The sequence below is a fragment of the Zonotrichia albicollis genome, chromosome Z (genome assembly GCF_047830755.1).
Source record: "Zonotrichia albicollis isolate bZonAlb1 chromosome Z, bZonAlb1.hap1, whole genome shotgun sequence".
In the NCBI taxonomy this organism is placed as follows: Eukaryota; Metazoa; Chordata; class Aves; order Passeriformes; family Passerellidae; genus Zonotrichia; species Zonotrichia albicollis.
This window is the reverse complement of record NC_133860.1, coordinates 3,222,342-3,249,932: the sequence shown is the minus strand read 5'-3', so window position 1 is coordinate 3,249,932 and position 27,591 is coordinate 3,222,342. Positions and strand designations below refer to the sequence as shown.

The 27,591-nt window shown below is 35.2% G+C and overlaps 1 long non-coding RNA gene across 2 annotated transcripts in view; it reads right to left on the bottom strand.

Annotated features, from left to right (window-relative positions):
- The window catches only part of LOC141727218 (uncharacterized), a 107,305-nt gene that overhangs the window by 27,770 nt on the left and 51,944 nt on the right, over window positions 1-27,591 (bottom strand). The window contains exons 3-4 of one of the 2 annotated variants that reach the window (XR_012578265.1): window positions 27,205-27,293; window positions 25,742-26,072 (exon numbers count right to left, since the gene is read on the bottom strand). This is a non-coding gene — a long non-coding RNA (uncharacterized LOC141727218). Of the gene's footprint in view, window positions 1-25,741; window positions 26,073-27,204; window positions 27,294-27,591 lie in introns of those variants that run through there. The other variant, XR_012578264.1, reaches the window with a different exon arrangement.

Here is a 27,591-nt window from a genome sequence, read left to right as displayed (position 1 = left end):
TTGCTGTATTTCTTCCAACCACAGAAAATGATATTAATTTTCATAATCTTTAAACAGGCACAGACTTCAAACCCAGGTCACTTAGGACAGTATAACAATGCAAGTGTAATTTAAAGCAAATATAACGCATCTCTATCCTATACAATTTGGAAGATGGACAACTGGTTTTATTACATGCAGATCTTGTGGTCTACACTGGCTTTGCCCTGCAATATGTTATTCACTGTCTTTGTTCCTCTTTGAGGCCACATATCAGTCACAGTGATCTAATATAAACAACTATCCACAACATTACATTTATTATCAGGTACTGTTCCAAGGTGAAATGTAGCTGTAGTTGTTACCAAAAATTGAAATCTCATGATTCTGCAGTTCTTTCCCATATCCCTCCTGGGTATTTATACCTATTTCTATCATGTATCTCCAAAGCTCTAACCTTTGCTGAGAGCACTTTGCCTTCACTGTCCAGTCCTGCTGTGCTTGCACTTTCTCTTCAAGTTTACATCTCAATTAAACCATATAGTATTGGGTATCCAACTGACATTATATGAAAATAATGTAACTATGTGACAGCTATGGAAAAAATGAGGTAGAAATTAATTTAGTAGTACAGAGATAAAGTTCAAATTGCGCAGGGTTTGAAAGGAAACATATTGTTAACCAGAGAATATTTGGACAAGTTTTTTGATTCACAAATTCAGAGTTCGGTTAATGAAGCTCCAGTACATCAAAGATAAATTAAAGCACCTGGAGTGCTTTAATCTTCATCAGGAAGATGGCAACATCAGGAGAAGAAAAGATGGGCGAATTTACTAGGCTTCTAAATGTTGGAGTACCTGCAAACTGAGAGCAAACAGTGTAAGGAAAAAGAGAAGGAGAGAGATGGAGAAAGCAGATATTGTGACTGAACATGGAAACAAAATACAAACATAGCAGTTGATAAAGTCATGCCTCCTTAAACAGTAAGGATTACAAGTGAAGGATATAAAACTCTCAGGAGTAGCCGCGTGTTTTTTTCTTGCTATTTACTTAAAAGCCTTTCAACAGTTGTCAAAGTGAGAAAACTACTTATTATGCTCATACGCTCTAGGTAATATCAATTTTAAAGTCACTAAAAGTCAATAGTTTAAGAACCCTCTTTTAAAAATACTGGATGTGCTGTGCAGTAAAATTGTTTTGTTTCTGATAAGTTTTGATGGTCTTTTAATTAATTACTTTCTCTGCCAGGCAATTTGAGCATCAACGAATTTCAGTAAGGCTGAATGCAGACACTTGCGAGATTATTTCTGACATGCATTCTCTGTCTGGAAACAAGTGATGAACTACAGCTTCACGTAATGGTATCTTACAAAGGCTTTGTAGAGCTCTAGTTCTTTCTAAAGGATGTTGTGACAAGAGCAATTTTTACCATAATATTATAAAGACGTATGTTTTAATCAAATCATGTCATAATTGTCATTAATAATTACTGGTAGCTCTAACTACCATTCTGTTATTAAATATATTATTTACATTAATTGAGTAGTGTATCATTTTACCTGAGAGATCAAAGTAGAACACTGATGTGGATATGACAATGGGAAGATCATACTTCAAATTTTCTTTCACTTGACACTTTGGTTAACATGTCAATATCTGATTTCTTCAGAAAAGCCTCTGTTTTTAATCCACACAAGTGAAATTACTCTGAAGCATCCATTGATTAAAACTAGGCAAATGCATTTGTCTAAATAGGGACCAAGTAAGGATTTAATTTTATCTGTGTGCTTGTTTAAAATGTCAGCTAGTCAAAACAGACTGAGTTTTTCTGTGTACCTAAAATAGTGTTGAGCAAATGCTTTCTTGTTATTTTTCAAATAAACACATTATTACTAAATATTTTAATTATGTTTGCTATTTATGTGCATATTCCTCAGTGGAGATATACAAAAGTCTACTGCTGTACATTCTACTGATATCCAGTTTGTTTAGCAAAATTTAAAAAAAAATTAATTCATATTAAGATGGCATTTTGATCATCAAATAGAAATGTGTGGCAATGAAAGATAAATAAGGTGAAAAGGTGAATAAGAATCAGTTCTGTTTCAGAGCCTGAAATAGTTGGAAATGTTGTCCATGATTAAAAATTTTAACTTAGTTGTCTGGAGTATATAGTGAGAATAAAGTGTTTAGTATGTTCCTATTCTGTGCTATAACACCTCTGGATTTCAGATAGCAGACCTTTCAGTTGATGCCAAGAAAATGAGGAGCAAAGGGAGGCTAACCACAGGCTTTTTGAGTGATTGCTTATTGTCCAGCTTGGCAGGTGACTGCTTGGCAAAGGGAAAGGGGAATTCATTTCTTCAGCATATTACCCTCATCACGACTACCTCACAGAGAACTTCTGATATTTACACTGATTAGAAATTCAACAAAAGTGTGTTCTATAGTATTAGAAACTGGTAAAAATTGAAAGTACTTTAAAAATTTGTTGAATTCTGACAGCATTTTCAGTCTTAACATCCTTTTAGCACAATTTTCTGAATTTGGTATACAGATGTAACACAAATACTTATTTAAATACTCTCATAAATTGCACTAGTTGCTCTTTCTGTTAGAATGTGTACAATCAGTGGTTGGAAGCCACATTTTATTTTCTGTTTAGTTTTTTGCTCTCTAATGCATAATAGAAAGACAGTAATCTTCGAGCAGGATACAACAGGAATGAGAACCTGTCCACTAAACTAACTTCAGTATTTCCTCACCTGAAGTAAAGAACAAACAGTTTCCTACAGGAGATTGCGCTCCAGATTGTGCAAGAAAATATCGCTCTTTCACATTTCTGGAGCAGCTTGATGGAGAGATGGACACAAGATAGACTTCTTCATTTTGTGATGAATCTGAAAGCAAGCAAGTTTGCAAGCAGACCAATTTGTATGGGATTGTTTATGTAAGGACCTCCCACTTGATACTAAAATATTAACTGGAATTTATTTATTTATTTGATAATTGTAGGGAAGGACTCAGACAGAATGGAATGTTTTCTCTTCTGCCTCACATACCTCAGCTCACAGCAGCACTTAACCTCAGATAGTAATAAGTCAATTTTCAAAAATCACTTGAAGGGGTTTTGTGTAAACAGGAGCTTCAATATCAACCTTTTGATTTGTTTCCAGTAAAATACATGTTTATTTCTTCTACCTGACAACAGTTGACTCTGGTAAATTTCATTATTACTCTTAAGTTTTCAGCAAAACTGTACAATAGGGATTGCTTTTATTCCACTGCTATCCAAAAGTTTGTAACTGTCTTTCTATGTGTAAACATAAGGCATGCCCAACATAATCACAAAAAAGAAATTACTGATTAATAGTCACTTTTGTTCTATATCCTCAAAAAGTATGGAATTATGACATAATTCTAACATATATTCTATTTTCATATTTTGGGAAAATGACTGCATGCATGCATCTGGAGTGCAAAGTGTCTCCATGCTCCTTCTGTAGGAGAGCTGAGGTAACGTTGTGAGATGGTAAGGTACAGGTAAGTCCTGTGCTGTTCTCTGGATGCTGGTTGGATGCATTTGCGGGAACAAGGCACATCCCTAAAATCGTTGTATACAAACAAGTCATTTTACACAAGTGTACAGAAACAAAATTTAATAAGAATATGAGTCAGGTCAACTTTTGATACCAGATCAACCATGGCTTAGGTGTTCTTTCAGTAAACTCAAGACATACTTATTCAAAATTCCATTACTTGGAACATAGAGGTAAGATTTGGAGATTTCCCTCGGGAATCCTTTATTTTAGACCAGTGTAATTTTTTCTCATCACTGTATTTTTTTTTAATTATTCATTGCTGACATAGACTAGGGTTGTTTTGTTTTTTGTTTTGTTTTGTTTTGTTTTGTTTTGTTTTGTTTTGTTTAATAGCATGACTCCTAGCTTACTGATTTCCAGCAGAAATACCTTTTTCATCCTCCTTGGCATCAATGTTGCAGAAACCAGAAACCCTTGCTGTTGAGTTTCAAAGCATCATTAATGCAGAAAGAGTTATAGATGACCATGCTTCATATATATAAGATGTAAGGATATCTTATTTGAGAAATGAATGCAGATAAAACAGTGCAGATCTTCATAATTATTCTAAGTCTAACATTGCTTTAGAAAATATGATTCAATGAAATAAATATTGTTCTTACATGATTTATAAAATGCATCTACTTGACTTCTGCCAAATTCAATCCCAGCATATTTACCAATTATACTCTTTATTGAAAATATGCAGTGCATCAAAAAATAAGAATTTTTTTCAACAGGTGAAAGAAAGAGAAGTTTCTTTTTTTCTTTTTTACCTTAGTCAAATTGTTTTATTATTTCTGTTTTGCACTAGTCTTTGGTGCTTGAAATCTTCCACAGAGTTCACTATTTCCAAAGTTACTTTCAAAGTCAACTTCTTTTCATTTTTTCTGTGCACTTACACAGAAGTCTACCTACTTATAATAAAAATACTTGCAAAATGGAGTTTAGTTAGACACTTTATCAAGCTTAAATACACAAACTGACTTAAAAAAAAAAAAAACAAACCAAAACTGTATAACTTCTAAGAAAGTAAATGAAGTATTTGAAAGACAGCTATTAGTATAACCTCTATTCCCTTCCTTAGCTTGCATTCGCATTGTGGCATTTCCTCAATATAACACACAAAAATCCCAGATATGAAGATCCATGTGAGATTTCACATTTGCCAATGAGGCAGCCTAGCCTGCCTGCCCACTTTCTACCTCAAACTTAATGAAAGTCCACAAAGTAAATGTAGCTCCCAAGGTTATTTCAGACTCCTGCTCCATTTACCTGTCCTTTTCACTACCCATTCCCTGTTAAGGTGCATTCCCCAATGCATCTTTTGCATCTGCAAAAGACCGTCAAACTATTATTTTTCAAATGATTTTTCTTTTATTATTATTGCGTTCAAATTCTAGGCTTGTAAGTAAGTACAGAGAAAAAAACCACATCCTGAATATCCCATATTTTCATCCTACAAATAGATACTTTAGAATCTGACCATCAAGGATGATGTTTCTGAATAAGATAAATTATTAATTCAGGGACAAAAAATGTTTTTTACTATAAATGTACTGTAAAGTTGTTGTTAATTTTTTAAAAAGAGAAATGACAAAGACTTCCGTGTTACATACTTTCAATTTGGAAAATCCTCTAAATATCCATTTGAAAGAAATACAAAAGCTTTGATATTGTTTTAAAAGTTTTCATAAGACATTTAGGTAGCCTTTCAAAAGAAGTTGGAAGACCTCACTGCTGCTGTTTTAGAAGTGCTCTGTACTGGCGTTTATGCCAGAACTCAATACAAAACCAGATGATAGTGAGAAATACAAAGTTAAAAAAGTACTTATTGCTGTGAATATCATAGTCCTCTATCTAGCAAAAAAAGTCTTGGAGTGAGGACACTTGAAGGGGAGCTGGAAAAGGCTCTGGCATGGGGGACCTAGAGCTGTTCAGACGGGTGAAGAAAAGGCAACTTCAAAGTAACAACAGAAGTCACAGGACAGACATTAGTTGTTTAGTTACTTGAGGTTTGTTAACTTAGAATGACCTAGTCCAAGAACAGTAATAACTTAAATATTTCATCAGTATTATCATCTTTCTACCATTTCATGTTTTATTCCTACTAACTTACTAGTCTTCCAATTTTCTTACATGAACGACTGTGAAGGGAAATTTAATAGATCTTATATAAGAAATAATTATAAGACATTATGTATTGGTGTAAGTCAAATATTGATACTTTCCAATACTTTATATCTAGCTTTATAATTTTTACTAAGAATTCCAGAATTTTCTAATGTAAATATTTGCTAATAACTTAGACATTGCTAAAAGTGTGCAAATTACACTATTGATATTGCATATGTTTCATATGATTCTTCATGGTCTTACAAAGACATTTTTTTAAAAAGTGTTCCTTGTTAGCTGAAACACACTGTTCCAATAGAAAGAATAAACCCAGAGATATAAGTTCATCATATGTGAGTTGGGAAAAAGAAGGTGGGGTTTCTCCTGTTTGGATTTCTTTCCTGATTGGTACGGCTCCCACAGTAGTGTACCAATATTAATGGGACAGCATCAGTGAGCTTCCATGCCCTTCTAGTTGAAATTTGCTACTTACAATTCCTGTCTGCACAATGTAAAACTCATCAATTTATATTTTTACTTGGCATTTAGCTTCTGGAGGTGAGATGTCATGTAGAGATTTATAATGAGAAACCTGTAGTTGTAATTAGGTTTGGAAGCACCTGATTGATGTCTCAACTTGAATGTATGCACTATGGTTCAAAATGTTCCCACACCACTTCTAGACTGCACAGTAGCTGAGTAGCTGAGCACTGTACACATCAGAGAACTGTCTGGAGAGCAAATTAGCCTATTGCAGCTCTTTTTTTTTTAACTCCTTCACATGCAGGGGCAAAGGAAGGAAGACGGGTCAAGGAGGATGTAAAGCATGCAAAGGTACTTTGCTGAGGAACTGGGACCTGTTGAGAAGTTCAAAATTTTTCTTGGTCCACTGGCAAAACTTGGCACATCTGTAGCCCACATGAAATCTTGGCTGCCTTCAGCTCTAGAAGAGCCATGCCTTGAATACTTTAGGTCAGGAAAGATTAATATACTAAACAAATCAAATAGCATGTTTATTTTGAACAGCAATCATACAGGAACTGGTCTACATTCTAGAACTTTCTGTGTTATTTGGTTATAAACTACTAAGAAATTCAAGATAGATGACAAAATCATAAAACTCATTATATGCATTCAGAACAAATAAAACATGAATTTTACTGAGCTGTGAAAGCTAAAAGAACCACTTGGAATTAATTTAAGAATTAGTATTAAATCCACTCATTAATCATGTGGCTCTTCAGCTCAGATTGTTAAAGCAACAATGTAGGAAATATTTTCCAGAGAAATGAAGCAGAATTCTTCAAGAGAGCATGCAGAGTGGGTTTTTGTTTTTTTTTTTTCATCCCAGCATACAGGTTGCTGTATTTAGGCAGTGATAAAAGCAGAATAACTGCAAGGTAGTGCCTAGGGACAGTTTTGAACTGAGCTGACGAAACAGTGGCTCAGTTAACACATTCTCACTCATGTGTCATATGAACATGTGAGCAAATAAGTCTTGTCATCTGCTCAATGGACAAGTTATCCTTTATTTTGTGCCATGGTTTCCAAGAGTTTTAAGTCTGTAAACAATCCTCCCAAGCTTGACATGAAGCATATGCTAAATCATTTCTCTGACAGTTGAGGTTCTTTACAAGAATCTAGCTGTGGTGCTTGCATAACTTCCTTGAAAGTATCTAGAATTGGTTCTTTTCTTAAAGGACAATGATAAGTGTGTGAGTCAATAAGTTGCTGCAATTGACCATAATTCATTTCAATAAAGCATGGAGAAGGTATATACAACTCTGTCATCTGATTATCAGCTAAAACTATTATTGACTGCCATAGTTTTACCAGTTAGTATTCAGATGTTTTACTCCACTTGGGCATGACTACAGTCTTTTCTATATCCTATCTTCTAAAGGCCCTATATAAATATAGAGTTTTAAAAAGTTTACATAACATAGTTTGAAAGTGTCATCTAAGAATAATCAATTGAACCTTGCAGCTGCAATGAATATGTTCTTGAACCTCAAACACTTTGTGTGTGTGTTCTTGAACTCCTTTGGTCTTCTGACACTGCTGCATTCTCTGTTTCAGTCAACCAGATATAGAAGTTCTTCCAGTTGACTTTTGTATGATTTTGATCAGGACTTAAATGTCTTGACTGTATATTTAAAAATATATTTAAAATATATTTAAAATATATTTAAAATATATTAAAATATTTCATCCTTTTATAAACAAATATATGTGTACCCAAGTGTTACACTCACGGCCTGAAATACTGGGACATGAGTGTTGCCTCTAAAACAAAACATCAGAGCAGTCACTGTGCCTCCAACTTGTGGTTGTCACTTCATAGGCTGCAGCTTACCCAGTCTGTGGTTGCTTTCAAATCAATTTTACTTCCATTTTCTTTTTAGAACTTCTTAACAAATATTTTACTTGAAAAAAATCTAAGCTCTATACCATTCTATTAGTTTTAATCAAGCATTAATTTATAAATATTGCCTCATCTAAATTCAAGTGGAGAAAGGCTGGATGTCACCAATAAAGTCAATATGAGTCTTTTATAAAGCAGAAATCTCATCAAAATTTGCAAGGTCAGAGCTTAGGGGATTCTGCTTGTTGTCCTCTTGGGTTTTTTTGGTTTTCATCTATGTTTTGGGGTGTTTTTTCTGGTTTTGTTTCTTTGTTTGTTTGTGTTTTTAGTTTTGGTTTTGCTTTTGTTTGGTTGTTGTTTGGTTAGGTTTGGGGGTTTTTTTTCTGACCAGTATTTGGCAGCCTTTAAAAAGTGAAGGAAGGCATCTGGCTCTGAAAAGGTCTTGTGGCCTTTTGGCAGTGATTCCCTGGGAATTTGGTGTCTTCTGGCCGGTGACAGGCTACCTGACCGTAGGCTGAGTGACCACACTTTAGGTGCTCTGGATTTCTAGCCCCTCTTAAACATTTGTAATGCTGTGTAAGTGACTTCCTTTGCTCCAGGTGTGAAGGTCTTTCTTTGACATGTAGAACAGAGAACATACAGTCCCACATCAAGGGCTATTAACATTTTTCTTTTTATTTTTTTAAATATAATTTGCTCTTTGTCATCAAATGGAGAAGACACAAGTCACCAGAATACTATCTGAACCCCCAGCATCCTTTAAGTTTATTAGTTATTCATTCAAATTTTCTATTTCTGAGCAAGGTATCTCAACTATTCTATGTACTACAACAATCCTAGAGCAAGGAAAGAAATATGAAAGTCAGTCACATACAAAACATTCAGCTGAGGTTAATTGCAAGTTAATGCCACGATTTTCACTTTAACATTATCTAAAGAAGGGCTTTGGGGAGAAAAATTCAGGAGAAACATAGACCAAAAGTTATCATTTTCATGTGAACCCTTACAGAATTTTTTTATGGTGGTCATGAAAGTCATACACATAGTAACCCTTTTTTTTTAAAAACCCTGTTTTGAAAGAATATTAATTTACCATGTACCAGATGAAAAGAAAAATCAACTAAGAAACAAGGAATATCTATTATCAAGTGTATTATAGTTCAAAGCCTTTAGAAATCTCATCACTTTTCTTTGACAAAAACATGTGAGGATTAAAGCACTCCCATTTGCTTTAGTCCTAGCAATCAATTTATGTAAGAAAATGCATTGCTTTATTCAGCAGTACCCAGTGCATATTATGATATGACAAAACACAGGTTTCTCATCTGCTTAACCAATTTGAGTGTCATCAACCCCAACATGCAAATGAAGTTAGTTGACTGGTTAAATATTATGGCCCTGTCTATACTGAAAGTATATCCCAATTATATGTTTATGTTGGAAGAGCTTTAGTGAAAAACCTGAAAATCCAAGTCTAGTTGATATTGTCTTTCCTAGTCCATAAATGGCTTAATGCATACCTAGTGGGTGGCATTTTCATATTACTGGAGAGATACTCCAAAGCTCACACATCATGTTCACTTTTTCATTTACATCAGTTTCAGCGAAAACTTTTTCTAACATAGTGTTAATTTGCAGGAACTCCAGTTCTCTGGATGATATGAAAACATGTAGATGTGAGCCTCTTCATACACACATGTAGAAGAAACAGGAGACTGTGAGAAATACAGAATTTTATATGCTTGTTTCCAGCTTGCTATTATCAGATGAAACTCATTACATGTTGTGCGATAAATAACATTTTAGGATAATTCTTTCACATGATGGAAAATCTTCTGTTTTGAACTGATAGCCTCAATAGTGAGAGGAGAGTAGCTGCAGTAGTGTGCTAAGATGTATAGGAAACTGTCATTCTGAGGTAGGTATAAAACTGTCCTACCAATAAAGTAAATTCTTCTTATGTCTAAATGGTTTCATCTCAATTGAATATTAGAACATATAATATGTTTTATGTCAATTATTTTTCTCTCTCTGTTTTATCCCTTTTCTCACTCCTAATTTCTTGTCACTCTCACCCCTGCTACCCACCCGCCCTACAATGAAAGTACCATTTTTTAAGATCAGGATTATTAGAAGTATTAATGCTTACAAATGCCCACAGGTAACACAATCATGACTGTGCTTCAGAGTCATTAGTAGGATTAGTCATTAACAGTGATTTTTCCAGTGTTATTAGGATAAGTCATTAACAGTTCTGACTTCTGTTTTTCTGAGAAAAAGAAGTGTTCGGAAAATGTGAGTAGCAAAGTGTTAGCAGAAGACAACTTTTGAATAGGAAGGATGAAAAAAAGATTACTCCGAACCTTGCGGGAAATGTAAGAGGTTGCAATTAGCTGTGGAGAGTGACAGAAAAAATACAAAAAGAGAACCAAGACAAGGAAAAGAGAGAAAGGGGAAAAGAATAAGTCAGGAAAATATAGAAAGTTGCAGGAAATGAATTATTTTGAGGAATGAGAATAATTTTAAATTATCTTCCGAAAAGAATACAAATTGAGTCAAAGGGATAGTGGATGAAGGCAGAAGATTATCTCCCAAAGCTGAAGAATAGCCAGGTGACACATTAATTTCAGGATGTATAAATATAATGAATGTTGAAATTATAATAGCTGGCATAGGACATAACAAAATATATTAAATACAGAATGCTAAGGCAACAATTAGAAAAGTATCTATAAACCAAATATGTAGGCAGTTTGCTGATCCCAAGAGGTTAGAGCAATAAAGTATTTGTACCAAATAAAGGAAAAAAAATTAAAATTTAGATAAGTTTAGAATATATATATTAAAATTTAAAAATTAAAAATTATTATAAAAAAGCAGCAAAGCATAGAGCACCAGATAATTTACTTGATTTTCTGCAAAGAAAAACTCTGAGCAGGTTTTAGTTTGGTTTCCTTGGTTTGGGGTGTTTTGTTGTGTTGGGTTTTTTTAATTACTACAAAATGCGAGTGGAGTCAGGTCTTATGGGAGTTTTTGTAAAGCATGATGATCTAAAAATTTGTTGAACTTTATTTCTGTGACAGAAAATCTTGAGATATTTAAGGTTACATTTTCATCATCACATAAGGATTTAGTCTGGTAAATTTCACTGTGGCTCTCTATAAGATAAAATCCCTAATGTGTATTAAGCACTATAAAGAATGCAGCTAGAAAGGCTGAGGATTGCAATGTCAGATGTATATTTATATAACTGTTGAAAGCACTGGATAAGAAGGAAAAAAAAGAAAACACTGCCAATTAAATACTCAGCTATACTTTCAGGCAGGATAGAATGAAAATGGCAATCGTTATTTACAGAAGGCTTCAGGATTTGTCCAGGCAAGTATAGTGATGTTTTCCTTCACTTGACACAGCATGTCTGTTTCTGCAACGAGAAGCATCTGCAAATACTAGGTTTTCTATTTATTCACTAAAGCAAAGCAGTAAATCCAAAACCTACTCTGAAGAACCATGAGGTTTCTTCCCAGGACTTCAATTGTTCAGTAACAATCCTTTTTAATCAGTGGGAACTCAATCTGTTATTCTTTTCCTAATAGACTACATATATTCATGTTTATGTTATTTTATATATTTTTAGAAATGTGTTGTTCTGTTCAAACTAGCATTTACATTTTTCAACTTTTAAAGCATTTACTTACACTATGTCACAGCACTAAATGACTGAGATGTAAAAAGTCGCCCAGTTTTACAGAATGTATTTTCCTGGAGCAGTGGTGGCTGCACCTCTTCCTGCTAGATGCTGCTGCTGGCAGGGTCAGTACTGAGGGGATAGCACACCTGCAGTTGCTCACTGGCCTGAACTTACAAAGCAGCTTGCAAGGGCAGAGGGGCCATGTGAATAAGGGACATCTTACAGGTCCTGATTTTTCTGGACAAAGATGCAGACATCGTGATGAGACAATACTGTGGCATCCAAGGACAGTAAAGATTCACTTTCTATGAGTTTCAGCACTGTTTCACTTCTTCCTATTAACATCCCAAAGAAGATTGCCACCATGAATTCATCATTTTAAGGCCCTCTTCCAACATTGTCACAGAAGCTTCCAAATGTGTATCCCTGGACAGAGCCTGAGTCGTCTACCAGTGGTCTGGTACAGGCACACATGTTACAAAACCTTGTCATTAGATGCCTCTCTGTGATACCTGTGAATCCATTTTCAGCTTCAGGATAACATAAAAAATTATTTACATTGTGGGCAATTTCAGAAAGAAAGAGGAGAATTCCCTGTCATTCTGGACAGCTGTGGATCAGGAGGTTCTTAGGAGAATCATTGTGAGTCAGAGCACAAATATGCGAGCTAAAACTCCCAATAGCGACAGCAAAAACTTCCTGGGTGCTCCAAAATCCTAAACTGAAAAATGTCTTACTGTTGCAACCACTCTGTTTCTTGGAAAGGAAAGTTCCAAGAAAGGAAAGGAGAGGAAAGTTCAGAGAAGGAAAAGAAAGTTCCAGGAAAGCACAGGAAAGTTCCAGGAAAGAAATGGAAAATTTTGGGAAAAGGAAGGAAAGTTTTGGGAAAGGGAAGTTACAGAAAAAGAAAGGAAAGTTCCTGGAAAAGAAAGTTGCAGGAAAGGAAAAGAAAATTCAATTCCAGGCAAGGAAATTTCCTGGAAAGGAAAGTTCCAGGAATGGAAAGAAAAGTTGCAGGAAGGAAAGTTCTAGGAAATTAAAGGGGAAAAAAGTTCCAGGAAAGGAAACTTTAGGAAAAAAAAAAAAAAAAAAAAAAGGAAAGGGAAGGTCAGGAAAGTTCCATGAAATCATGAAATGAAAGTTCCAGAAGAGTTCTAGGAAAAGAGAAGAAAGTTCCAGGAAAAGAAAACTTCAGGAAAGAAAAGAAAAAAAAGTTCCAGGAAAAGAAAGTTGCAGGAAAGTTGCAGGAAAGGAAAGGACCATTAAGCTTCCCCCAGGAGACAAAAATCTGTTATTGCTATACCACATTAACAAACACTGAGTATTATTTAGAAAGCAATGTTATCTCTGTGTAGGAAAAATTAGACAGACTCAAAGAATGAAGTTTGCAAATAACAGCTTTAATATAGCAGAACGTGATGCTGAACTGATTTTTTGCAGAATCTTTCAGCACAACTGCAGGCACTGCTTGGGAAGCAAAGTTAGATGGACTGGAGCAAAATACAAAATATAGTGCAAATTCTTCACCCTTAGCATATTTAAATATTGGAATAAATAAAGCAGGAACATGATAGATTCTTCAAACACAATACTTGAAATAAAGCTACGTGTCTTTCTAAATCATATGCTCTAGTTCCAGACAGAGCTATAGGCCCATGTTAAGCAGGTCAAACAGGATGACCATGATGGCCTATGTGTGCCTTGCATTCTACAAACAGATGAAAATGAAGTCATTAATTTCACCGTCAGAACAGAGTTACACCCTCAAACATGTTCTTTTACCTGTCAGTTGTTCCTTATTTATTTATTTATTTGGTTCCTTGGTTTTTTTTTTCTCTCCATAGTTATCTCTTTTGGAGCTTCATTGTACAGAATGGTCATTAACTGTGATGGAAATGCCAATGTTTCCATGGAAACCTCTGTCCACTACAGAATATGCTAGAGCAATATTCGAACCATTTGTCCATTTGATTAATTATGTCTTTGTGCTGAAGGCGGCTTGGCTAGATTGTCTCATCGTGTATTAGAGAAGCTACTGCTCTAACAAATGGAGCTATTGTTTTGGGTCTATTCATCTTGGTACATCCCTGAGAGCTGATAGACATGTCAACAAAACGACTGTCACTTAATGAGCTGCAGCTTGTCAGAACTGTTTAGGGCTTCATGCTAGGCACAAACTACTGTCATGACAGCTTCAGTTATTATGGGAATGAGTAGGATGTCCATAAAAGAGTCTATAGAACAGAATGACCCTGGTTTTGATATCACATAGTTCGCAATTATCAGCTATATATACACTATGTGATAGATTAATAATAGATTCCAAAGCTTTGAGACAATTTACTGATGAACTAGTTCTTCAGTCACAAAGAGCGTATAAAATATTTTCCCTAATCTCTTTAGCTGCTTTTCAGTAAATACAGAAAACAAAACCCACAAAACAAAACAGAACAAAACAAAATCTCACAGAAAATATCAGCTAGTAATTGCTTGTAATTTTGCTTTGTGGGTAAATCATAGACATTGAAGCTTTCTGTAGCGAGGTAATTTCCATCTAAATTATATTTTTTAAACTTTTGTGTTACCTATTGCCTGAACTGAAAAGCTAATAGGAATGACAAAAAATTTAAATGCCACATGCACGGCCTAAAAGGAACATTTTTTCCTAAAACAATATTATGTAAATCTACACAGAATTTACTCTGGTTCTTGCTCAATTTGCATCAACATTTTTGCAATTTTTGTGGACACATCTGTCACTGTGTTGTTTACATTACTGCATATCCAGTTCTAAAATGTAAGCAGCTTTGGCAGTGTGGGATAATGTCATACACATACCTGCTTATTTTTGGCAATGGATTTCATATATTTTGAGTAATAGTGAAAATATTAGAAATCTGTATTGATTTTCATTGTGGTCTAGAATTTCACCTACAGAAATGTGAACTTCTCAATTGGGAAACATACTCAGAATCAACAAAACATGCACTAAGCTTACTCAAACCAGAAGCTAATTATGAAAATCAAAACAGACTTTCTACATATTTTAAAAATGTAGATTTATAATTTTCATTCTTAGATGCTGCATTCAATTAACAAACACTAAGAGTCACTGTATATGTCATTTGCTTTAAATATTTCCCTGTGCAGCATCAGTGATTAAGCTGTGTCCCTAATAATCACAGATGGAAGTCAGCACCCTGTAGCTACCAACAGCCACATTTAATCAGTTAATAACTGTGGATTAAACTTAATTCAGATTAATTTGTATTAGTATAGAATTTGTAACTCAATTGCTTTCATATTAATTTACATGTTGTCTAGACATGACATCATATTGACTCTTTGTTTGGCCCAAACACTAATTATGAACCATGTAGCTAATGGATGCAAAACTTGCAGTTTAGAAGCAAAACAGAATTTCTGACTACACCATACTGAGGATAGTTCTATACAGTTTAGAGCTGCAGTCTGGGCATAGCCTGGGAATGGGCAGTTCTTCATTTGCACTTCAACCTTCTTAACAAATATTTTGTTCCTACATGAAGAATGTGGCTACTGGAAAACAAAATTACTACTCTACATCAAAAATTGTTAGCCTCAAATTTTTCTGGGAGAAGTTCAAAGAGGAAAATGAGGGATTTAAAAACTTGAATTGGCTTAAAGCCAAGCCAAGCTAAACCAAGACAAGCCAAGCCAAGAGTCAAGCCAAACCAAACCAAACCAAACCAAACCACATCAAACCACAACAAACCAACGAAGTAAAGGAAAAAACCCCATCAGAAGAAGGGGAAAAAACCCCACCTGCTAACATTAATAACTGTTGTGGTACAAATTGGACTGAACCACTGCCAAGGTTATTTTATCATTTATAAATAATTTATATACCTGTTCTGGGGTGACTTTCACATGAACCTGAGCTCATTATAATTTCTTTCATAGTACTCAATCCATTAACTTTCAAAGCACATTTTCAAGTGAGAGAAATATAATTTTTAAAATCTTTGAAATTAATTAGCATGATATTTAATTTTCAATTATTTTGGTTTAGCTAGATTATGTGTCTATATATACCAAAAAGGCTCAAGTTAACTTGAAATAAACTTTAAAGACAGTGTATTCATACTTACTTTTATGCCCATATGTAAAATTTTACAGACAGTGTATTCATACTTATTTTTATGCCCATAAGTAAAATTTTACAGACAGTGTATTCATACTTATTTTTATGCCCATAGCACTTTTAAAACCTATGAAAAAAGAGAGAATCACTCATTTATTACTTTGAAATTTTCATGAGTGATAATGGGAATAATAAATTTTTTTTTTAAAAGTTGATATATATTACTCTGAACATTTGACTTTAAATTTTAATTTGTCTGTAGAACCTTCATAAAAACCACCCTGGATTAATGCTTCAAATAAATAGCAAAAAAAACCCTCAGATTAGGAGGCTGAGTTTACGTCGCTGAGCTGAGACTTTGCTATTCCCATCTACCCATTCTTTTCAATGATAGTCAACAAAGGTAATAACTGAGCAACAAAATAAGACCAAACACATTTTGAGTTGTTTGTTGATTTTAGTGTTTTTTTTTTTTTTTTTTTATCTGAGTATGGATGTTATCCTGCAATAGATGTTATCCTGGTATAGACGTTATCCTGCGATAGGTGTTATGCTATAGGAAAATCTATTACTCCGGCACAATTTTTAACCTGCTGTATAAATAATGTTGGGCGGGCTCATCCGCGAGGTGGCAGTGTCACCTAGTGGCCCTCGCTGCCCGGCCGCCGGCTCCCGTTCCAGCCTGCCGCTCTCCCTCCCTGTGCCAGGCGGGAGGCGCAGCACACGCAGCACGGCACGGCACGGCACGGCACGGCACGGCACGGCACGGCACGGCACGGCATGGCTCGGCATGGCTCGGCATGACAGCGCTCTTCGCGCTCCCTGCGGCAGCGACACAGGGACGCAGGGATGTAGGGCAGGGATGCAGGGATGTGGGGATGCAGGGATGCAGGGATGCAGGGACGCAGGGATGCAGGGACGCAGGGATGTAGGGCAGGGATGCAGGGATGCAGGGATGCAGGGATGCAGGGATGCAGGGAAGCAGGGATGTGGGGATGCAGGGATGCAGGGACGCAGCTCCGAACAAACCCCGCTGCAATTCGCGGTTTTGGGAGGCAGCGCTCCGCGTCCGCACCCGTGCAGACTGCGCTCTGGCGCATGGGGAAACCGAGGAGCTGCGCTTCTGCCAAACACACCTTGGGCTCGAGCTGTCCGGAACAGCAAAGGACATTCATCATTTATCATTAACCGTCACAGGCACTTGTTCTCAAAGTATAGGAGGGGTGAACGGGACACACAGAATAAAGTAATTTCAAGGTGTAAGGTCTATGGTAATAAAATATTTTATTTTCATAAGTAAATTACTAAATTAGTATCTACCAATTAAGTAGTTACAAGATTATAGAGCTAAATTCAGACCCTAAAGAAAGATATTTTATCTCCTTTATGGATGTAATGAAAAAACTTCTTTAAAAAATTTAACTTCTTTAAAAAGTTTAAAACATTAAAAACTGAAAAATGAAAAAAACTTCTTAAAAATTTATTTAGCTTCTTTAAAAAATTTAAAAAATGAAATCATTATTTTCATCTGAAATGCATTTGTTAGCTATGAACTGAAAGTAATAGAAACTTTATTGTACAGATGAGTGAAAAAGCTTGAATCTTCTTTCTTCATATCATAAATGAGTTAAGCATCAGTTTAGCATTTGTAAATTCATAATGACTCGCTGAAAAGTTCTACAAAAATGACAGAAAATACTAGAACTCAAAGCTATTTCAATGAGTATCTGTATTCAAGGCTAATGTTAAACAATTTTTAAGAAAAGCAGGAACATATAAAGTGACCTCTGTAAAATTAAGATCAACAAAATCAGATTGACACTTTAGCATGTTGGCATTTTAAATATTTTTTTGGTAAACAAATAAAGCTGTACACTATCACTCCATTCAATACACTCATATATTTCCAACAAAGTAGCTCATACACCCTCCTTCCCGATTTTTAAACTAAAAATCCCATTCAAATGGAACAAAACCAGACAGAAATTTTTAGACCTATACAGAAGACAGATACTGCAAATTACAATGTTCCATACACTTCTGCAGACTGCAAGTGCCAATTTCCCTCATATTAAGAGCTCCTGAAGTTTTTAAAGAGGTTATTTACAGCTAACAGTGCATATTAACATTGAAATTAAACTCCACAAAGCAATTGCTAAACTAATACTATTAACGTTGCCAGCTATGATCTTGGTAAGTGTGTTTCAGCAGTCTCAAAAGATTGAGAAGTACAATAATGTTGGAACTCTTCTTAGCATCCTGCTTCTTTCTTGCACACAGCCAACACAACAGCAGAGTAAGCACTTTCTACATGATTAATTAAATGTGAGAAAAGATGTCCAGATGCTACTGAAGTGCTCTGAAAATATGATTTATTTACTATATTTACTTCTGCTTTTTATATAGATTATACTAAATATGTATCTCACTTTACAGTTGTCTGCTCTTAGCATCTGCTAATGGCTTAGTATAAATATAATTATTTACATTAAAATAGGTGTATTTCTTGAACATCTTTATAAATTAAAGGTATGGGCATAACCTCTAGCTTGACATTGACATCATTGCTTGGAAATATATTTTTTAATATTTCCATGTCTTCATAAAAACCTGAAACAAATGAATTCCCATGTTCCCACTTTCCCTCCAATCTCATAGCTACAGGTGTGGGCAGTGATGAAGACATAGTAAGTTATACCCAGCTGTTAAGGCTGGATTGAGGTCAGAAAACACACCCTGTACTAGGCAAAGGGAGCAGTGGATTGAAGAGCAAAGCCAAGAACATTGTGCAGTCATATTGGAAGCAGTATGAGAGGAGGAAACACAAAGTGAGGATCCAAAGTGAATATGTTGGACACTGGAATTTTTTTAATTCTCTCCAATGAAATCCTTAGAAAGCCATGGCCTTGAAAAGACAGGAGCTTCGATAATTTGCTTCAATCCAAAGCAACTGGTAAGATCTTCACACAGGTAACACCAGTCAGATTTACATCAACACACATGACATCCTGGGAAGCTGGCTGTGGGAACAACTATCTGACTCTGCAAGGAATGCCTGAGATTGCAATAGCTTGACTCATCAACAAGGAATGTCCGAAGTGAGAGTGTCTGACTGTAGATTTCTTGTAAAAAAGTTTTGAAGAGCTATGGCAGTAGAAGTTGTCTCTGGGAAAAGTAAATCTTTATTGCAGCTTTTGCTGGGATGTAAAGGTTTCATTTGTTTCTCAACAATACAGGCTACAATACCTATATCTTGGCAATACAGCCATCTTCAGCCTGCAGTGTCACATTCCTCAGCTGGGGAAAGCTGAAAAGCTGATAGTGAAAAACAAAACCCACAGGCACGCATTTGCAAATAACAGGGAAGAATTTTGTTCTTGGAGGCAACATGGCATATCTTCTCACTGTAAAACTTCTCACTGTAATACAGTCTGCCCATGATACAAGGACTTGCAGAAGTTTGCTACAGTAGGACTGCTTATTACCCTTCTTCACTGGTTTGCCATCTTTTCCACACTATGACAGTGGCAGTAAAGCACTGAGAGGATGTCCAAGCTTAACTGACATTAGCAAGAGGCTGAGCACTGAAATCAACTCTGCTCCGCTTCTAATTGAATCTTAGGAGCTCTGTCACTGGTGTGGAAAGGGTCTCACAAATCTATTTCTGATAATACTGCCTTTGAGAGATGGGGAGCACAAAGAAAGAGGCAGCCTTGAATGGAAGTAGCCCTACAAGTTATAAGCTTTGCATGCTTATAAGTTTTGTGTCATATAAGCTTTTCCCAGCACACAGGTTTATATGGCGCATGAGCTGGCACACAGACTCTTCTGGGGGAGAAAATCTGATTGCAGCTAAGCATATTGTGCTGCCCAAAGCCCAGATATCCTCTTTTTAAGGAAGATACACAGACGTGAAGGCTGTTGGCAGGAAAGATTTTCCTTCCTTGCAGATATACCTACATCCCTGTCTTGATGGATCTGCAGGGTTTTTGTGAGCCCTGCACCTCGGACCATGCAGTGGAAACCATAAAGAAACAGAACCTCTGCTGCGGCAGAGAATTTCTGCACTGAGATACAGCCACTGTCTCAGTAGGGATGGGTATCACTGGACTGCTTTCCTGGTCTCCTTATCTGTATATCTACAGGGGAATTGTGCATACAGTACCTGAGTTCTGCCTGTGTTCCAAGAGAATAGTACATATTCAAACAAATAAACATTAAAGGGCAACTGCTTAGCCCCCCATGGCAACTGTTACATTTAGTAACTGCACTCTTCACAGGTATCTGTACTTGCTAGCTTCACTTGGAAAGTTCCCCATTGCTTAACATTGTTAAACCCTCATTTTGTTTCCAATCTCTCATGAAAAGAATCATCTGACATCTTTCTTTTTCAGATCAGGGACTAGTTTGTAGGTGTCACATGAAAACTCTGACTATCTCCACAGTCCTAACTAAATCTGTGACCAGAAGGTAATGGCATTAAGTCTTCAAAATGACAATGTTTGGGTTTGGGTTTCAATTTTGGGGTTTGGGGATTTTGTTAAGTTGTTTGTTTGTTTTCCTTCTGGAACACGAAATCGCATCATATTTTTTACTTCTTTGTTATCTTTTGAAAAACAATGCTCTGATTTTCTATTGACAAGTGATTTGAATTTGATTGCAGCTTCAGCTGAAAAACTGTTATTTAAATGCAGAGAGATATGAAACACAACTAGTGTTGGACATTTTCTAACCGATAAATGATTTAGAGCATTGTTTCCCAGGAGTGCTATCCACTGCACACAAACTATTCTGGTGTAGATGCTTCAGTGCACTGTTCTGTGTAAAACACTGCTATAAACATGATCATAATCTCTGACTATGGTGATTTCCACTCCTGGATCGTCACCCCAACAATTAAGCCAAAAACCTTCTGGGCCTCTTTCTCTTGCTCAGGGTCCACAAATGTGTTTCACTTCTTAGCAAAGTTTAAAAAATTTCTCTCTGAGAATACTCAGCAATCCAAGGGAGATGGTGTTTGCACCAATAAACAGAGGCCTGAAACCCTGCTCTGAATTACAGTAAATTTGCACTTTGACCTCCCGCCTTATCTCTACTTCACTGAACCTTTTCAGAGTACTGCTTAAGTAGCAGATTTCATTCTAATTTATATATATGGAACTTACCTTTTCATAATCTTTTACCTCTTCATTGTCCTCTCTACAGAAAATATTTCCTTGACTACATTTCCATCAGCAAACAAGACTTTACACTGCTTAACATGTTATTAATCTTGTCCTGTAGAACTTCATTTCTTACTTGAGGTACCCATGTGTGCAGTTAAAATAAATCCCAAAATATGTTTTTTATTTATTTGAAACACAATACACACACATTTACAGGCATAAATAGACACAGATACATACATTTTTGCAATCAAATTTTCATGGTTGCATCTTAAATAAAAAATGCATAAAAATATACCCACAATAGCCTTTTGATTTTGTGACAATATAATTATTTTCACAATGGGCAAAATACAACTCACCAAGAGGGAAGGTACTGCCTCAGTATTTAGGACTTTTTGTTTTGTTATAAAGAGGGTATATAGATGTGACAACATTTTTAAACTGTGAAATATATATATATATTTTCTGTCATACAATTTTTTCTGAGGAAGCTGTATGGCAACTACAATTTTAACTCGGTGTAAAAGTGGTTTTATCACTTTCTACTGTGATATTTCAGAAAGGTTTTTCAGGGAGAATAACCTGTATTTATGTTCCTAACTTTCTCCAGCCAAATGTTCTGCTTTCAAATTCAATATATGACCAGCCTAACCAAAGAAATCCTGCGGGATTTACACCTGATAGTAGATTAGTACTTTGGCTGATTTTCTAACAAATGCACAAGGAATAAGAAGATTGAAGGAAGCTTTTCTTTGTAGTTCTGGTAAGGGGGTTGGGAAGCCATGGGGAGAGAAGGGGAGGAAAGACCACAGACTCTGTGCTTGGAATTCCTTTTTCGCCACCAAGTATAGCAACAGGGGAAAAGACTTTAAATGCCCTTGAGCACAAACTGGCAGGTATGGGAGACAGAGGATCCTTTTGCTCACATCTAGCGCAGTAAAATATCTGTTATGTCTTTCCCATACCTGTGAATGTCAACTTTGATCATTACCATATTATCTGGGCAGAGAAATAATCTAACCTCAATCCTTAAAACTTTATGCTGGCACTGTGCACATTTTCCTAACGCTGTCTCAATACACTAACTTCGCTTCACTGTGTTTAATCGAGTACATTAATTAAATCAACTCTTCTTCTGACAGAAATGTTAAGAATCAATCAAGAGCCATTTGATTTTCCTTATATTAATACCTAATTTTCTCATATAATTTATTGAAGCAGAATTTCTAAAGAGTTTTCATCTACTTTGAAATCGTAATTAAAATATTTCTTACAGGAGCATTCTGCTATTTGTTTATGATGGATCTTCAAGGATGTTCTGGGTAAGGGTGAATGTTTCTACCAATAGCATAGATGTCAAAACACAGCCAGAAATTACCATGTATTAATTCATGTAATAGGAAGGATAATCTGTTATAATTAAGGCTGTATAATGCTCTCCATTAAACATCATGATTTATGTGTCTTGGTCAGACTTCAGGTTTTGGGGTTAAAAAACTCTCTGGACTGAATGTCTGCATTGCACAGATTTTATCTCAGTGTCTGCAAAACCAGATCAGTAGTTTCTCAAAGCAAAAGTAGGAAACAGATCCTTCAGTTCAAATAATTTTAGGTGTGTTTTGAAACAAAAACTAGACATATGCTTTGGAAAGGACCCGGGAGCATAAGTCTAGCCCTCTAGCAATTTTTATCTCTATTAAGCAGGTAAATATATGAAAACATCTTCCTCAAAATTTGATCTCCTGCTTGAAGTCCAGTCCACTCATGTCTAATTTAAATCCTTCATGTAAGAAATTAGGAAAAAGTGCCCGCCTGGCTGGTGGTAGACTATGCTGAGGAAGTCATCATCAGTTCCCTGGAGAGTGGCACTTTCCATCTCAACATAGGGTTTTACACTGACAAACTGTATTCTTATGAGTCACTTGTAATAGTGAAAATTTATTCTATTTTCTCTGTAGAAAATACAATCTATAAAGTGATGAAATTTTCAAGGATCACTCTTCAGAAATCTCTTGCCTTATCTCAGGATACAGGTATGATTTACACTATGTAAAGGTAAATCACAAACCGTTGAAATATCTGTCAATTAATATAGCAGAAAATTCTGTTATAAATAAAAAATACCAAAAAAAAAAAAGGAAGGAAGGAACACAGCAATTCAAAATACTTCATATGCCAGTTGTTGAATAGCATGACAAAGTATCTACTACTGCATTGAACTGACATCAGAAGACTCAACACATGACATGAAAGCACAATCTTAGTAAAACTTAGTAAAACAAGCAATGCAATATTATTTTTTATGCAACACTAACTCAGGAATATACTCACATATACTTATATCTGACTTTCTTCTAGAAAAAGATGTCAATGAGATTGAAAGCAGGCAAAAGTTGAGAGAGGTTAACATGGTGCACTCCATACAATGCAACTGTAGAAAAATCTTGAAAAAGAGATACGAGGAAAAGATATCAAAATTAAGTGCCAACGAAATATGATGGTGAACTGGTCAATTGAGTGTTTTTTTCCTTAGAAGATGTTGGCACAATGGATTTTAAAATTCAAAAATCCTGAGGTGCTGTCAGACAACCAGACTGTTTCTTATCTACTTTCAAAAAAAGGCTCTTCCAAACAAAATTCTTAGGGCTTTCTGAGCAGTAGTTCTCCAATGTAGAAGTAATTCTCACAGTGAACCCCAGTTTATTAAACAAAACTTTCTGGTCTCTTCTATCTTATGTTGCAGAAGGACTTCATGAAACTTAAGTTTATTGCTAATAGACATTTTCTTTACAGATACTGACAATGAAATAGACAAAACACTGATTTTCAGGAAGCTACAGAATCAAATTACTCTATAAATCCATTTACAATGAAGTTATCTAATTATGTTCAGCTGGGCTTAATATTTCTGTCATAGGAATCTTAGATTGGTGCTTAATAATTTTACTGTAAATGCTCATTTAAAATACCCCAAACAAATAAGGATGGGGATGAAGGGTGTTTGTGTGCTCAGGAAGCACACAAACTTTAGAATCACCCCAAAAAAATGGTAGGTTGACAGAAGAAATTCAGCTTAGGTATCAATGGGTTAATGTAGTCACAACAAGGAAGTCACTGAAGCTCCATTAGATGTGCTCAGAGATGGTGGATGCTACGTGAGGAAACTTAATGCATAGGTTGAGTCTTGCACCAAATGACCCAGAAGCTCCCTCCAACTATAAGCTCTATGAACTGTGAAAATTGTAATAAGTGGTGGCACTTGTGGAATTCCTTCCTGCCATGAAGGATAAATTATTATATAAAGGCTGTCACACGCGATACATCATCTACAAATTTTTTGAGTTCCTACTGCAGCTGCCATTTCGGGAAAAAGCCCCACAAGACCAACAAAGAACACTTCCCTTAAAATACATGAAAAAAACATAAAGCTACTCGACATAACAGAAATTCATCCTGAGGCTCTCTACAAGTACCATTGTCTTTGTTAGATTTGCCATTGGTGATATGAACATCCATAGGACACCAAAACTTATGAAAGAAAAGTCATTCTACAATTAAGTTGAAAAGTAAGTATTCCAGGCAAGATTTGCTTCATTCTACTTACTAAAAGGTAATAAAAAGAGGACTGGCTTACCGCTGAAATTTTGGTCCATTTCTCATAACTGACAAAAGTGAAGAAGATGATATAATCTAGATGACAAGTCCTTGAATTCAGCAACATTTTTAAAATGCCAACACATTTATGATGTATTTTCCAACAGGTTCTTAAGGATAGAACAGAATTCAGAGGTCGCATCCACTAATGTTTCAGCTCACTCATTCCCAGTTTTCCCCTCTTACCCCACCATCAACCCCATACCATTGTATATTGCAGGAAGACAAAACACAAAAAAATATTGAATCAGTCTTTAATATTTTCTCTGTTAAATATGATCTTAACTAAAGAAAGAACAAGGAATTGACTAATTGATACCCATGTTAGATTTCTTAGGAGTTGTACTGAAATGAAAATGGTTACCTGACCTGTGCACTGTTATTGCAACTCCTGGTCACATACGCTTACATGATAGTGACAGAGCATTCATTACAGTAATTCTTTCTGTAATGTAATTTTCCAAATTCATTAAGAATAAGGTAATGCGTAGCTGATGTCTGACAAAAGGTCAGGCTTGTTATACTAGAGAGAAGCAACAAAGTTTGTAATGGTTTATCAGCATTCAAATAAAATGATTTATCTATTGTTCTATTATGATAAAATTATAGATTTTATCTACCATTAAATTATATTGATAATGTAGGAAATATTCTTTAAATATGCTTTGTCTTAACAAGCTCTTTCAGCAGCAGAATTATATAAGATTATTAACAGTTTAATTAATGTCTACATGCACATATAGTCAACCTCGTATATAATATATAATTGTGTATATTATGTATTTTATAGCATGCCGTATGATATGTATATCAAGTTAGCAATTAAGTTTCCAATACTGAGAGAAAAGGAAGATATTCTAAAAATTATTATCAGAATCATTCTGATTGCTGTCCATAATTGTTGGGGTTTTGTACAGCATGTGCTATGGATGAGTGATAAGAAAACCTGAGTTACTGATATAAATTCTTTATTTTCTGGGCAGCTGCTTTATTATAGCATTTTAATTTTCTTTAACTGATAAAACTCATTTTGAATTGAGAAAAAGTAAAAAAATAGTAGGATATTTTATTTTTAAACTGACAGGTTTAAAGCTATTTCTTTTTGCTCCTTAAAAGTAGTACAAGAGACGCATATACTGTCGACTTCAATATTAAAGGAAACCGCATAGCTCAACCTTTTCTGATGACTGAAACTGAAAGACAAGATGAAATAATAAATTTAAAGCTCATGTTTATCTTTAATGTTCTATAGCCATCAGTGGGAACCATATTGTCAATGCTGACATAAATTTAGTGTCTGAAGTTCATTATCTATGCAAAAAAATAAATGCACTGAGAACCCCATTTGCGTCTTCTTTCAATTGCTGTTAAGCATTTTTAATACTGTTTGGTGTAGCTGTAAGAGATAAAAAGTAAAATATGTAAGAAAAATTATTTACTTTTGATTGGTAGCAACAGTTCAAAGAAGTATTAATGGAAAATCCACAGAAGTATCAGAGTGTTTTTATCTTTGAATAAGTACTTATAAAATGCTCCAGCAAAAAACCCAGCCAATAAAACCACAAAAGTGCAAGGGTATAATCTGGAGCTTCACCATTTATATCAGAAATGAAGTTGGCAAGTCATCCCCAATTGTACTTATTTCTCTTCAATTCATTCATTTATGTTTTGTCACTCCTATTTCTTGTGAATTTAATTGAGGTTTTATCTTTTTTCTCTCTTCTCAAAAGAATCAGTTTCTTATTTTTTTCTTTCTTTCTGTATATTTCTTCTATTCTCTGGTTTCTCACTCTTTGTATTCCTCTTGTTTCACATCTCTGCCATTCCACTCCCCTCCAACACTTTTCACTACCCTGTTATGCACGCACAAAATACCCAAACAGACATTTCAGGATTGTTGGTGTAAGTTGTCAAGTTATCCTTCACTATAGACAGAGTGCAAGCACTCATGGTAAGTAATTTTAAATGGAATTTCTTCTTGAGAGAACATAATCCAAACATGCATTGACTATAATTGTGAGCCAGCAGGGAAGAAATCTTCATTGTTTATTCTACAGTGGTATCATATGGTACATCTCTTTCCATTAACTAATGTACCTAGCAGGCAATGCCAAGCCCCTTTTTTCATCTCTAATTATGTAATTCACTAATCTGTATATGAACCATGCTGTAATTTATACATTATATATATTTTTTCCTCTGCATAATATGACTCATTTGCCCTCTCATATTTCTAGAGGTACATAACAAAAAGCCTTCATGAAAGCAAAATTATATCCTGGGTTTACAGCTTCTATCATATCACTTAGCAACTAGTAATGTTCAAAAAATAGTGTTTTTCCCTATAAACCATCTTGGACTCCATGATCAAAAACACCAGCTGATTTTACCCACTGTTCATCTGTTAGTGGTCAATATATCTGCATAGTTATTGCCATACTACAAGGTAGAAGACACTGGAGAAAACAAACATGCAAAGTGGACAATAATAGAGCAGAAAAGATAACTAAAGCAACAAAAAAGCTCACCAGATTAAATTGCCTTTTCTAACAGTATCAGATGAATATTGCACTGCCAGTCATCCACAGCATTCGGTTGCCATTCTAGGGCTGCTAATCTGCAGGAAAGCAGGATTAAAATCTTAACATGTGGTAGAATCCATACAAAATGCATTATTTATTTGAAGCAAAGTATGCCAGTATTTCACATGGTTAAATTAAAACTTGTCATTTGAAAATGAATGCAGTACTGAAGTAGAAAATGTAGCAGAGAATGATGGACCAGCCTTATTACAAGATCTTATGACATGAAGAATTTTTTCCACAGAGCTAAGCAGTCATCTTTTTAACGGCACAAGGGCCCTTTAAACTCATCTAAACTCCATTGATGGAATTTATATTTTATTTAAACTAAAA